Below are 7533 nucleotides of genomic sequence, written 5' to 3' on the forward strand. Positions count from 1 at the left end.
TTTATTGTTTACAGCTTCCCAAGTGCCACTGCAAATGAAAAACTTCTAGAAAGGGCCAAGGCCAAGGATCCTTGGAGTTGAAACAGCAAGAAAATGGATGCTTCTTAGTAAGAAATAAAACAGTTAAAAGTTCTAGTGCCCAAGTGACATGGGATCCAACATTGGGATTTGAATAGGAGCCCTCTCTTGGCTTGTCTTTTTTACGTAGGCTCCACACCCAGCATGGAGCCCAACATGGGGCTTGAACCCAGGACCCTGAGATCAAGACCTGAGCTAAAAATCAAGAGTTAGCTGCTTAACCAACTGAACCACCCAGGCTCAACCCATCCCCCACTCCTCGGCTTATGACTAAAAAAATCCCAGCCATACTCAGGCCCTGGACTCTGAGTTTGACTCTGCCCTCAGTCACCACCTTCCCACAATCTAGATTCCCTGACATGAGGCCTTGATTACCACTGGGACATGTCCCTGTCCCTCATGCTTTCGCTAGCCATGGTTAGAGGCTGAGGTAATCATCGGATGCCATGCCTTCACCCCCATAGCTGACCTTCCAGCATCAGCCCCAACATGCAGGACAGACGTCCCACTTCTATCCATCCCACAAGCATGACAAGGACTGGCAGCTCAGTCTTGCTTCAAGTAAAGTCCCCTTTAAATTCTGGACTGAGACAAGATTCTTAGAACAAGAGTCTCTTTCTCCAAAAGCAAAGATAAACTCATATTAGGTTCTGTTGAGGACTATTACAGCTTGATCATGCACTCACAATTCAAAATCCTGTCCTTGTCCACCCTGAGTTCAGCTGACAAGGCCATTAGACTCCCCAGAAGGGCCTGCTGCCCTCATAATGTAGGAGTCAAATATTCCCTCCCCTGGTCCCTCTCCAGGTTCTTCAGTTCCTCATTCATTATTTTCCTAAACTATGAAAGACCCACAGAGAAAAGCATGTTCACCACCCACCCCCTGCCTTGTATTGGTAATCCAAACAGTTAACAAATTGTCCAGATGCAAAGAGGAAGTTTACATTTTTTTCATAAGATGGCCCCATTTACGCACTTGTCACTCAAAAGAGGCTGAGCATATATATTCACCAAACTTGGCAGCATTTCACTCTGTGACTGAAAACAAACATGATACATTTCTCCTCCAGAGATAATCTTGGTGATGTGTGTAGGCCACTGAAAATGAGAATGTTATGACTTTAGTACTGTGATAATATATGGTAGTAATTATATTAACAAGGGAAATTACATCCTTTTTCAGCAATTTTGGCTCATACCACCCACATGAATAGTGGGGAACAGCAAAAAAATGCTGAAATGGTGCTAGTAAGATAGGGGGAGCAAGATTTGCTGAATTTAGAACCTACTTTAATCACTTTTTAAAAATGTACTGAGCTCCTACTATGTGCCAGGCACCATGTGAGCCCAATGGGTAATGCATCTGACAGGGCTCAGAACTTAAGGTGCTTACCACGTAATAAAGGAAATAAGACATGCACATAAATCACTGTAATACCAGGTGGAAAGTGAGAGGTGATAAAAGAGGTATAGAGTTCTATGAGGATTGAAAGAGGAAGCTATCACTTCTGGTTGGGGAAGCAGAACTCCACAGTTTTCCAGCATTGAGATAAACGACAGCCAATTAACACTGAAAATTCTGCCCAGTGACCCAGCTCCAGACAACATCCACCAGAATGCTCCACAGCTGAGTAACCATGAAAACAAAGCCCATATTCCATGACTCCAGAAATCCTTCTGAAGAGTCTTTTTGCCAGAACTTATAAATGTATGGATTGATGAACTACAAAAGAGATTAAATGCATGAGTAAAACTCCATAATTCATTTTGAAATTTTATTGGAACCATATTCAAGATATGCACTCTGCTCCACCAACTCGATCGGCTTTTATTTCGTTCTCCCATGTGCAAGAAGATATAGGGGATTCCAAGAGAATGAAGACACAGGCAAGACCCTGAAGGAAATCAGAATTTCATAGAGGAAAGGGAAACATACAACATAATTGTAAAGATGATCTGCTGCTTTATCAACATGATTTGCTGGAAGGAGTATGTGGTTTCAAATCACACAGACTTGAGCTGAATTCCTACTTTGCAGCCTACCAGCTCTGTAACCTAAAAAAGAATTATTGACTCTCCACGTTCACATTGTTTTATTTGTATGGTATTTAAATCAAAGGACTGTGATAGGGATTAAACAATATAATATCATGAAAGCATTTTGCATAACGCCTACAAACGTCTAATGAATCTGTTGAATAATGTACGTCAGAAAACTGGGAAGGGTCAGAAGACAATTATAAAGAAAAACGTAGTTATCCTTAAAGAAAGAGCTTGTCTCTGAGTTGGAGGGACTAGGAAGTCTTCATGAAGAAGGTGTCATTTGAACAGGACCCTAGAGGGAGTGATTTGTCACTCTAGAGTCTACTTTGGCTGGTATGGATGGGGTGAGCAAGGCTATACTGAGATATGACATTAGATTTTTAGAAGATTAAAAATGTATGTGAAGGGGCGCCTGGGTGGCTCAGTTGTTAAATGTCTGCCTTCGGCTCAGGTCATGATCCCAGCGTCCTGGGATGGAGCCCCACATCGGGCTCCTTGCTCTGCAGGAAGCCTGCTTCTCCCTCTCCCACTCCCCCTGCTTGTGTTCCCTCTCTTGCTGTGTCTCTGTCAAATAAATAAATAAAATTCTTGGCTGATTGATTCATTCTAGGCAAATCAGGAATTGAACACATATAGTCCCCCAAATACCAGACCACATCACTGAAAATCCAATGGTGCACATAAAAAGAAAGAGAGGTTGAAAAAGCTGGCATAAAATTTATAACATAATTTTTTTTTACATTTCAAGCAAAAAACCAACCCTTCCTATAAATATTGAAGGAAGAATGCTATGACACATCGGGAAACAGAATTCAGAAGCATAACGAAGGAATAAAATACCACAATCAAGTGGAGTTTACTCTGGAATTGCAAGGACTGCTAGGATTAAATATTAGGAAGTCTATTTTTAAAACAATGGATCGTGGATCACCACATCAAAAACCAATGATGTATTGTATGGTGACTAACATAACATAATAAAATTAAAAAAATAGGTAAATTAAATTAAATGAAATGAAAAAAAAGGAAGTCTATTTTTAAAATTCCGTTTAGTTAAGAGGATTAAAGAAGAAGCATATTATCATCTCTATGGGTGCTAAAAAGTCATTTGATAAAATGTAATACCTATTCCTATTTTTAAAAGAAAAATATGATGGAACATGAATAGATGCTTCATTAATATGGTAAATATATAAGTATATACTTTAACCCAAAAGTTGATATCACAATTAATGGAGAAATACTAGAAGATTCTCATTAAAGTCGGCAACAAATTCACTTGTACCACTTGTATTTCATATTATCCTGGAGCACCTGGTTAGTCAATGAATGTTGGTTCAAAACCTCAGGAGTTCCCTGGATGAAATTGGAAACTGGCCCTAAGGGCAAGGAGACACCAAAGAAAGAAGCAGACCACTCCAGACTGGAAGGTGGCAGGTGTAATAAGGAAGGGAAGTTATATATAAGGCTTGTCTTGGGGGGCCATAAGATGGGTAGATCCCTGCACCTGTCCACCAAATCTTAAAAGTTTCTATAGAGGCCTTACCTAGGTTCAATCACATATACCATCTAGATGGTCTCAACACATTACTATCTCAAGGCCGTGTCTTTGGGGGAGCTTCTAGTGCCTGCAGGGGAGGGGGTGAGGAGTCTCTGACTGTCTGGGTCCAGCTCAAAGTCAACTGGCAGTCATGTCCTCTCAGTGGTTCCTCCAACAATGAAATTAGGTAACTGAAAGAAATAAGAGATAAAAATTATAAAAGAGAGAGTAAAATTATCATGATTTGCAAATAAGATAATTGCCTAGAAACCCAAGAAAATCAACTGAGAATAGTTGAGAGAATAGTGTTTGTAACTAAGAGAACGCAATAAAGTCATGCTCCAAAAAATTAATTCATTTTGGCTCAGATCATGATCTCAGGGTGGTAGTGCTGAGATTCACTCTCTCTCCTTCTCCCTCTGCCCCTCCTCCCTGTTTGTGCTCTCTCTCTCTCCCTCTCTCTCTCTTCAGTAAATAAATACATAAAGACAGACATAAATAAAGACATAAATAAAGGTGGAAAATAAAACCTTAAAAGAAATAGAAGAGAAGATGGAGAGGTATTTTATTTCTTAGTTTTTATTATCTTCAAGCAGGGAAGGTGTTTTTAAAGTATGATTTTTAAAATCCTAAGGGTCACAAATAAATGATTAATAAGCTTGACTACATAAGAATACTTAAAAATCTTTGTATGGAATAGTGCAAAAAGAAAAGTAAAAAACAACCTGGGAAAAACTTTTACAACTCATAACAGAACAAAAGATAATTTTCCTAACATACGAAAAGCATCAACAAATCAATAAGAAAAAGATGAATAACCCAAAAGAAAAACGGACAAAAGATATGAGATAGTTTACTAGACAGAAAATATGGATAGTAATGTAAATATATCAAAAGCTGTTTATCTTACCCATAGTAAAAGGAATGTAAATACTAACTACAAGTAGATATATTTTTTACCTAACAGATCGGCAAAGATCAGTAATGTTCGGTAAAATACTCTGTTAACAAGGATGTGAGGGAACAGCCATTTTCTTACATTTCTGATGACATCATAAATTGCCATGATCACTAAGGAGAGGAATTCGGCAATCTCTATCAAAAATTAAAATGCCTATACCCTTTGATACAACTGGATCTCTAAGGAATTGATCCAGCAGACAGTATAAAGAAAGGGCCATATGTTCAGAGATATGCACTACAGTATGAAATCTTTAGCATGAACAGAAGGGGTCCCTTTTGACTGCTTGAGAAATCTCTATTTATCACATCCACACAATGGATTTCTTAAAGAGCATGAAAGCCCCTTTGTCACACAGGACCTGACACTCAGCACAGCAAGTATCAGTTGTAACCCTAAGCATCTGTTCATATGCTTAACACAGTTCAGGTCCCAGGGAAGAGCTTCTCCATCTTTTTTGCCCTATATCCTCAAAATAAAAGGCAAGTCTATCCAAATACAGTGGAAATGTGTAGATGGTCCAACTGCCAGCCTCAGAAATGACCACTGCTTTGGAGAACAGAAAAGATGCGGCCACGGAAGCATTTACACAAAATCAAAGACAAATCAACTTGTCAAACACTCCCCTCAGATAACAGGAATGCAATAGATTCTTGCTTTCTTTTTTCACAAAAAAGCTGAGCATACATTTTCTTACTTTGTGGGTTTTGCTTTCTTTATTTTAATGTTCAAATGATGACAGTACCCAAAGAGTTTCTGAGTAAAGGTTGAGGAACATTGTCCAATATAAACAATCAATATTATTTCTAATTGTGGTGTGATATGGATTCCTTACAGTCAATAAATATGCGCCAAATGACTGAATAAACCAATCATTAAGGGGAAATTAGCTGATGAGCATTTCACTAATTATCCTTTTGTATATATTGTATTTTGAACCATACACATGTTCTCCTAACTTGGGGGAGGGGGGGGTCCAATGACAGATAAATTTTAACATTTCAAGTAGTCCTAATATTATCATCTTAGAACCAAACACCATCCAATTTTTATGTCTGGTTCTTTATAGTTAATCACATATTCTATCATATGCACAGTGTAGCTCATTCAAGGTAAGTAGAGAAAATGTCATTATCTCTAATTTATATATTAAAAACCTGCCCAAGTCAAACAACTGATGTAAAATCTGTTCACTTTTCATAGCCCACACGGCTGTTGTAAAAACACTTTCATGGGTAACCCTTTACATTGCTCAGGACAGACAGCTTTGTTCTCTGGGACAGACAGCAGACTTACTGCTCTAAATGGTTGGTATCCGTTAATATTATGGAATCCACCAATGTTGAGCTTGTGGCCAGTTCCAAGTTCACAGATTATGAAGATGAAATTAGGTAACTGAAAGAAATAAGAGATAAAAATTATAAAAAGGGGAAATGTAACTTGTCTCTTCTATTGTTTATTTTTACAGTGTCCTGTGTTTAGTAATAAACCTGGTTATATAATTATAGTGAAATGTAATAGGATTTGCCTGAAAATTCTCCCTTTCGGTAACAAAACTTTCTGAAAAAAACTTTTAGTTTCATTTTTTTAACTTTTTAATCCACTTACCTATGGCTTTTTTTTTTTTTTTCAGAGAAATCATGTTTATTACCCCCATTTTGACTTTTTTCAATATCACATGAGTTTCTGGTGTACCACATGGTGATTCAACAAGTCTTATGTGTTTATCCACAAGCGTAGATATCATCTACCATACGACACTATTACAATACCATTGACTATATTCCCCATGCTGTACCTTTCATCCCTGTGACTTATTCATTCCCTATCTGGAAGCCTGTACCTCCCACTCCCTATGACTTTTCATTTTAAACATTTCACTTTTTTTAAGATTACATTATCACATTTTCCTTAATTCCATAATCTTTTCAACAACCTCATCCTTCACACACTGTGCTTTTGTATCCTTTCATTTTCAAGTCCTTTTCATGTTTTCTCCCTTTTGTTTTATTTCCCTGGGAGCTCTTATTGTCATCTTAGACTTTATTTTTAGGATTCTATGCTGAAGCCTGAACCAACAGTGAGGAAATAAAAAGAGAAAGGACTGCAGCCATGCTGAGTGAAAGTGTTAGACAGGTGTGAAGAGGGGGAAAAGGAAAAAGACTGGACAAAGTCCTGATTGTCTTTTTGGTCTCCAAGATATAATATCTTTGAAAATGAAAAATAGAACATTTACACCTATACAGGCACCTATATAAAAATGTGACATGCAGAACATAGAAATGCCAAGAAAACAGGTTCCTTTAATTAGAATCTTGGTTCAATGTCCAATAGACTGGGTCAAATTTACTTTGAAGGCATAAGTGAGATTATCTCCTTGTAGGAGGCCAAGCTTGACAAATTAACTCTGTCTTTATCTTGAAACCAACTCACCAGTAAGTAAAATTCAGAATTCTGCTTGAAGTTTGTTAATGTTGATTTAGATGAAGCAAGCCCACACTCCTTAAAGATCTCCAAAGCAAGGTATCTATTTGATAAATCAGTAAGAATGGCCACAGTATGACTCTCAGGCAGAAAGATCAACAAACAATCAATATTAAAAATTTTGACAAATAGCTGTTCCTATCTCTATTTAATAGGCATTTTCATGTTTCAGATCGAGCTATTTACTTGCCCTCTTTGCTTGGAGCTCATCCTGGTTTGATTTATCTTTCTCTTTCTGTCTCTATTCTATCTATAATTCTACCTCAACTATCCCGTAACCCTCAGAGCATCTACAGATCAAAAATAAACAATTAAAATAAGAGATGAATTTCTACTGAATGGGAACAAGTATATTTTATAAAGTCTTTATTGGCTTCGCAGCAAACTAAACTAAATCAGAAAAGTTTCATCTCCCAAAAACATTAAG

General features: G+C 37.5%; 1 long non-coding RNA gene across 1 annotated transcript; it reads right to left on the bottom strand.

Moving 5' to 3' along the window:
• Nucleotides 1–1888: 1888 nt before the first annotated feature.
• Nucleotides 1889–5977, bottom strand: LOC118549041 (uncharacterized). The gene is made up of 3 exons (XR_013448597.1): nt 5919–5977; nt 3668–3852; nt 1889–1973 (listed from the first exon to the last, which is right to left on the bottom strand). It is a non-coding gene; the product is annotated as an uncharacterized LOC118549041 (long non-coding RNA).
• Between the last annotated feature and the right edge of the window lie 1556 nt (nt 5978–7533).

Source organism: Halichoerus grypus, chromosome 6 (assembly GCF_964656455.1).
Source record: "Halichoerus grypus chromosome 6, mHalGry1.hap1.1, whole genome shotgun sequence".
Lineage (NCBI taxonomy): Eukaryota > Metazoa > Chordata > Mammalia > Carnivora > Phocidae > Halichoerus > Halichoerus grypus.